Source organism: Zonotrichia albicollis, chromosome 8 (genome assembly GCF_047830755.1).
Source record: "Zonotrichia albicollis isolate bZonAlb1 chromosome 8, bZonAlb1.hap1, whole genome shotgun sequence".
NCBI classification, from domain to species: domain Eukaryota; kingdom Metazoa; phylum Chordata; class Aves; order Passeriformes; family Passerellidae; genus Zonotrichia; species Zonotrichia albicollis.
Window position 1 is genome coordinate 8,081,533 of NC_133826.1, and position 5,838 is coordinate 8,087,370.

The window sequence follows — 5,838 nt, forward strand, 5'->3', positions numbered from 1 at the left end:
CACTCCTGTACCTTCCCAAAACCATTCTTCCTCCCTAGGACCCACCTCCTGACGCATGCCTGGCTTTATGCAGTGTTTTTGTTGTCTTGGTGAAGGCTGAGAGCAGGGCTATCAAACTGGGAGCAGAAGACACCCCTGAAGCTCACATGGGGCCACCTTGTGTCCCTCCTTGCCAGAGACAGCCCCATTGTCACTGAGCCCAGCATCCATGGCTTCTCCCAGCAGAGGTGTGGGGCAGGCTGCAGAGCTGCAGCAGCCCTGTAAAACCCACACTTTCAGCAGTACCAGACCCTGCAGCACGGTTAATGCACTCTCCTCTGCCTGCAGCAGAACTGACAGGATGTTTAGTGTCCCCCGGTGGGGTGTCCACCCTCTCTCCTGTCACAGAGGCTGGGAACGAGCCCTTCAGGGACTGGAAATTGTAAGTGGCGTTTCATAGAGTGCAGCTCAGAAAAAAATAAAAAGGTGCTGAAGAGCAAGTGTTTCTGGGGCAAAGGATGGTCGGTGGAGTGACAGGCAATTATTTTCACAAATGTTAACGAATAAATGGACTTCGTTACCAAGCCACTTCGCAGTCATCCGCAAATAGTTCCAATGACAATTAGTGAATTTCTAAATGGATTGAGAAATTGGTTTATACACAGATACCGATGCAGTGGAGTGAGGTGATAGCCCAGCCTCACTCCTTACCTTTCCTCCTGGGGGATTTTCCTGTGTGCTGAATGGGTGAGGCATTCAGCTCACCATTATTTTCCTCTCAGCTCTTTCTCGGGGGAACGGCTCTTGAATGAAATCCAGCAGTTTAATTTTGGTGTGATATGAATGGGCTCTGAATGTATTTAATGTTTAAAGGCAGCTATTGAGCTCGGAGCCTGCTCGGGAGGAGCAGCGCGAAGCAGAGCAGACCCCCGGGAAGCGCAGTGGTGCTACCACAGCTCTTTTCTTCCCTCTGCAGGCCACACTCTGATTTTCACTCCCCGACTGTCCCATAAACCTGGAGGCACTCCATCACTTCAAGACTCCTTGAATGCACTAATTTTGTTTGTTTGTTTCACCGGGATGAGGCAGGGATAAAATGCCATGCAGAGGAGCCAGGGAAGGTGCTGGATTCAGTGGGAGCCTCATCACCTTGTCAGGCTGCTCTGAGCCCTGCCACATCAGCTCTGTGTGCTGGAAACTGCTGCTCTCCATTCCTGGGCATGGGCAGAGCTCCCTGTGCAGGCTGTGTGTTCCCACTCTCACTTCCAGCCATGCAGTGCAGGTGGGCTCACATGGGATGTGCTTCCCATGTCTGGGCTCCCTTGGCAGGGAGCTGGGAGTGTGGATCTCTCCCAGCAAGTGGCACTGACCATCTGCTACCTCCTCCTCACTCTCTCCCAGAGATCACCTGGAGCACTGTGGGCCAAAGACAGCCTTGACACACAGCCCACTTTCAAGCTACCACACAGCTTTTGCTAAGTTAAGTGAATTTAGTGAGAGGAGACACTTGGGCTAAGCGTGGTGTTACCAACCAGCCAGTCCAGGATGAGGTGGACTACTAAGAGTGGAGTCTCATCCTGGCTGTCTTTATCCAGACAATTCATTTGCTGCCCCAAACAAGGGTTTGCACCTCCCTGCTCAGCTGAACAACCTCCTTTGATTGCCCTTTCCATCCCCACACTGGGAAACTTCTGGGACTGCTGGAAATTAAGGTGAGAAGACACAGAAGGAGTTTCAGGTCACCCTTCCAGCCATGTCTGCCTAGAAGAATCATTCTAGGACCAAGCAGACTTAGGCTGGAAAAAATATGTCACATTTACTGAGTGACTTTTTTGACTAACAGCCAGACTTTGAAAAATATTAGCAAGGGTAAAACATTAAGTGACAGAACAAGGACACTTTGGATGAAGGATGTTGTTCTCCCTTTAATTTACTCCCCTCTACAGCCTTGCAAAGATCTCAGCAGAGTAAGTGTCCTTATTGATGGATACACTATCCTTGTTAAGATGGGACAATACACTTATTTACAGCTTTCATCATTGTCATGGAGGCACAAAGCAAACAGATATAACTAATGAAGATTTAGCTGTTACATAATGTCTTTGCCAACTCCATGCAGAAGTCTGGGTAAAACCCCTGGAAATAAATCTTTTTATGAGAGCATTTTAAAATAAATTTAAGACATGAAGAGATGTATTTGTAGCTTGTATTGCTTTCCTGGAAAGGTGTCTCAGGTTTGGAGTACAAATGAAGGGATGAGAAACACCAAGGAAGTGAAAGCCACATCAGCCCTACCATCCAAGCAGTGAATTTGCACATTCATGGTGATGCTCCATGGTAAAGGTGGCGTGAGCTGTGACCATTGGTACCACCAGCAAGATGCAGACTCAGTAATAAACAATCAACAGGCAGAAGAGATGGAGGAGCTGCAGAAAAAGCTTCTTCACTTCATTTGATTCTCTCTGGATCCCTCTGAAGATGGAACAGCCATGCAATGCCATGCAACTCATGGTGGCTGGGACAGTAATGCTCCATAGCAGAGCAGGCAAGGCAATGCTTTCACAGCTCTTGCAGGAGCATTTTTGGTACTACAGGAACAACCAAGTTCCTTGGATGTTCTCCTGAAATCTATTGTCTGAGAATCACAAGGAACTTGGTCCAAGTTTTACCACTTACCACGTGGTAGAATTGGAGGTGGAGCATGATCACCTGGTCAGCTCCTGGGGAGCAGGGAATAGGATGTCTCTCTCTGTTTCCCACCAGGACCTCACACAATCCTTTTACAGATCACACAGTGGGGAAGAAAACTGTCCTTGCTAAATGATTTCTATCTGTGTTCTCCCAAAAAGCACTCCCTAAACACAACTAAAAAGCAATCTGAGGCATTTAAATTTTGTGGCCCCTTTCAAAAGAAAATGCCCCATGGCAAAACCATGGATGTGAATATCTGTTTTGGAACTGTGAATTCAGACAGGTATCAGCAGCTTGATCCATCTCTGCTTGGTGACTATTTAAAAAATCCTTCTCCTCCACGTCAGGAGAAAAATGGCAAAGTAGAATCAGATTCAATGTTAGGAGGCAGGATAAAGGCATTCTCCCTTATGACAGGTCAGTCAGTGTTGGGGGGTTGGTCTCACAGGGAGGTGAAGTCTGGTACAAACCCTCTTGTCTAGAAATACTCAAGTCCAGCAGAAGCAATGAAGGAATGGTTTCTTCACAGCTGGGGCCTCATCCCAGAGATTTTATTTAGGTTACAAGGTTTCCTCCATGATGTTCTGTGCTCCTTCTTTCCCTCCTTCATACAGGGCTCCCACACTTGGTGTCTGCATCAGGGCCCAGGGAGAGCCCCTCTGCCAGCACCATCCAGCTGTTGATGCTCCCTTGAGTATCAGGGGCAGCAGCTCCTCTTGCCCCAGCGAGGAGTCCATCAACACATCTAATTTCCTTTCACATCCAGGCTCAGCAAAAGACAACTATATTTCACTGCCATTTCCCTGCAGTCACTGTGTTACAGACCCACAGAACTGGAAAGGAAATCCACGTCTTTGAGCCAAACCCTATAGATGCAAGATGCCCTTTCAAGCTTCAGCAAGAGCTGAACTTTTCTACAAAGTCTGTCGATCCATTTCTGGCTGAATCACGTTTCAAAGAAAACTGGCCAGATAAGACACTTTTTTTTTTTTTTTAATAGAAAGGAGCATTTTTTAATTGATGCTGAATTTCCTTTGACTAGTTGATAAAATAGAAGTCAAACAGCTCTGAGGGTCAAGGATATATAGGAAGTGAGTACAGTCTTTAGAGTTACTATCCCTAAGGAAAAGAACCAGGAAGGAAGGCTGAGACAAAATGGTTGCTGAGACAACGAAGGAGGAGGGGGAAGGAGGAAGGAAAAATTGGTAAAATCAAACTTAATGGCTTGCTGCAGTTTGTGGGGACTGAGGAAACAAATTCTGGAGCTGAAGGAGTTGTCAGGCAGTGAGATAGGGTTACACATCCTCCACACAGAGCCTGGAGTGCTGGCTTGATTAGGAGAAGGGACTTGGGATCACTACAGACAGAGCCGCCTTGCTCCCTGTCAGTTTGCACAAGTAATCAGCATCCCAAAATGACAGCTCCCTCCAGGGCTGAGATTTCTTAAAACAAAACTAAAATAAAAATAAGAGGCCTCTTTGGTCCTGCTGCAAACCTAGCTGCACTACCAAAAGGAAAATAATTGTTAAGAGACAGAAAGACACTGACATTCTCCAGCAACTTCCCCAATGCTAATCTTCACCACGATAATAATAATAACAACAATGACTTACATTATTCCTACACCACAGTTGAGCAGCTCATATCCTGAGGAATACATCAGACTTGATAAACTACTGCCATCAACTTGCACAGTGTGATGAGACTTAGCGTGGGAGGATGCTGATGTTTCGTGATGCCCTAGAGAAGCTGAGGACAAAATGTGATAAAGATTCCCCCCTGCAGACCTCAGTTTCCAGGGAGGATTTTGAGTACATGGAAGGGGAATCATACAGTTTGGGACATTGGCCAGAACACAGGAAATAATGCCCTTGTGCTTGGCCAAAGCATCAGTGAAGCTTCATTAGTGCCAACTCCAAGCCTTAAAAATCCTTGAGATAAAATCCTTGAGATGGGGGCCAAGATTGAATGATATTGGCTTAGATATGATGGGGACTATTTTTGTTTCCAGCAGTAGAGATTTTTTGTTTTTTTCTGGTTTCTGTTCCCAGAGGGTGCATTTTTATACTTTTCTCCATGATAATGAGCTCTAGCAGCAAGTCTCATATATGCATGAAATTTGGGAAGTTTACTGCACAAACTAGGACTTGAGGGAAAACAATAAATCTCACCAGTTTCACAGGAGAATTGCCAATGCTGGTGCTCAGCTGAGGCTCCTCTCCTCTCTCACATTCCCCCACTCTCCTGGCAAAGCTCTGAGATGTACAGCATTCCAAGCTGCAGCTCCAAGGGTGGCTTTCCAAGAGGGCCCCAAGAAACAAGGTACTCACTGAGCAATTAAACCAATGAAAACAGCTTTTTTTTGGATGTCCATCATAGTGTAGGAGGTTCTGGTGTCAGAGGAAGGTGTGGAGTCTCACAGACCCACTCTGATGGTCAGAGGGCAGTGCTGCTGTGGATTTTCTCCTGGCTAAGGAGGCCTAAGCTCACACTTTAATTTTTCCTTTGTGGTGGGATGGATAGAATCTCTTTTGATTCATAATTTATCTTCACAAACCTTGTAAAGACTTCATATATTTAAAACTATCAGTTCTCTACCAGATGTGGTCAGTGTTAACCAAAGCACCCACTGGGTTGTGATGCTCACAGAGCCCTGCAGCCTCCTCGCTGTGATCACCCCAGGAAATCCCCCTTCCAAATCCAGGGAAACCAATTCCTCAGATCACTCCTGGCAGTGTCGGTGGCTTTTCTCCTCTCACCTACAAGATCCCTACACACAGGGAAAGCAGGAATGGTGTCACAGGGCCTGGTGCTGCCTAGGCCATGTGCCCATCCAGTATTCTTGTGACAGACCTGAGACCTGACTCATATTTTTATTGGGAAATATGCAGCAGAACAGTTCTGAAGTTGCACAAATCAATTAGAACCAAACAAACCAAAACACCTCCCAAACCCCACTTTTTTTTAACCTGCTTTTATGAGCCTAAATGAGCAGAAAGCAGCAGAAACATATTTTAAGAGATTGTTTCCCATGTCTTTCCTGCCTCCCCAAGGCAGGTTTAATATCTGTCCAGAGGGAAAAATTCATCTCCAATAAATCATCAATTACTGCAGCGCTTAAACCCAGCTTGTCCTTCAGTGTTCTGCTAGCAGGGATTGATTCCCCTG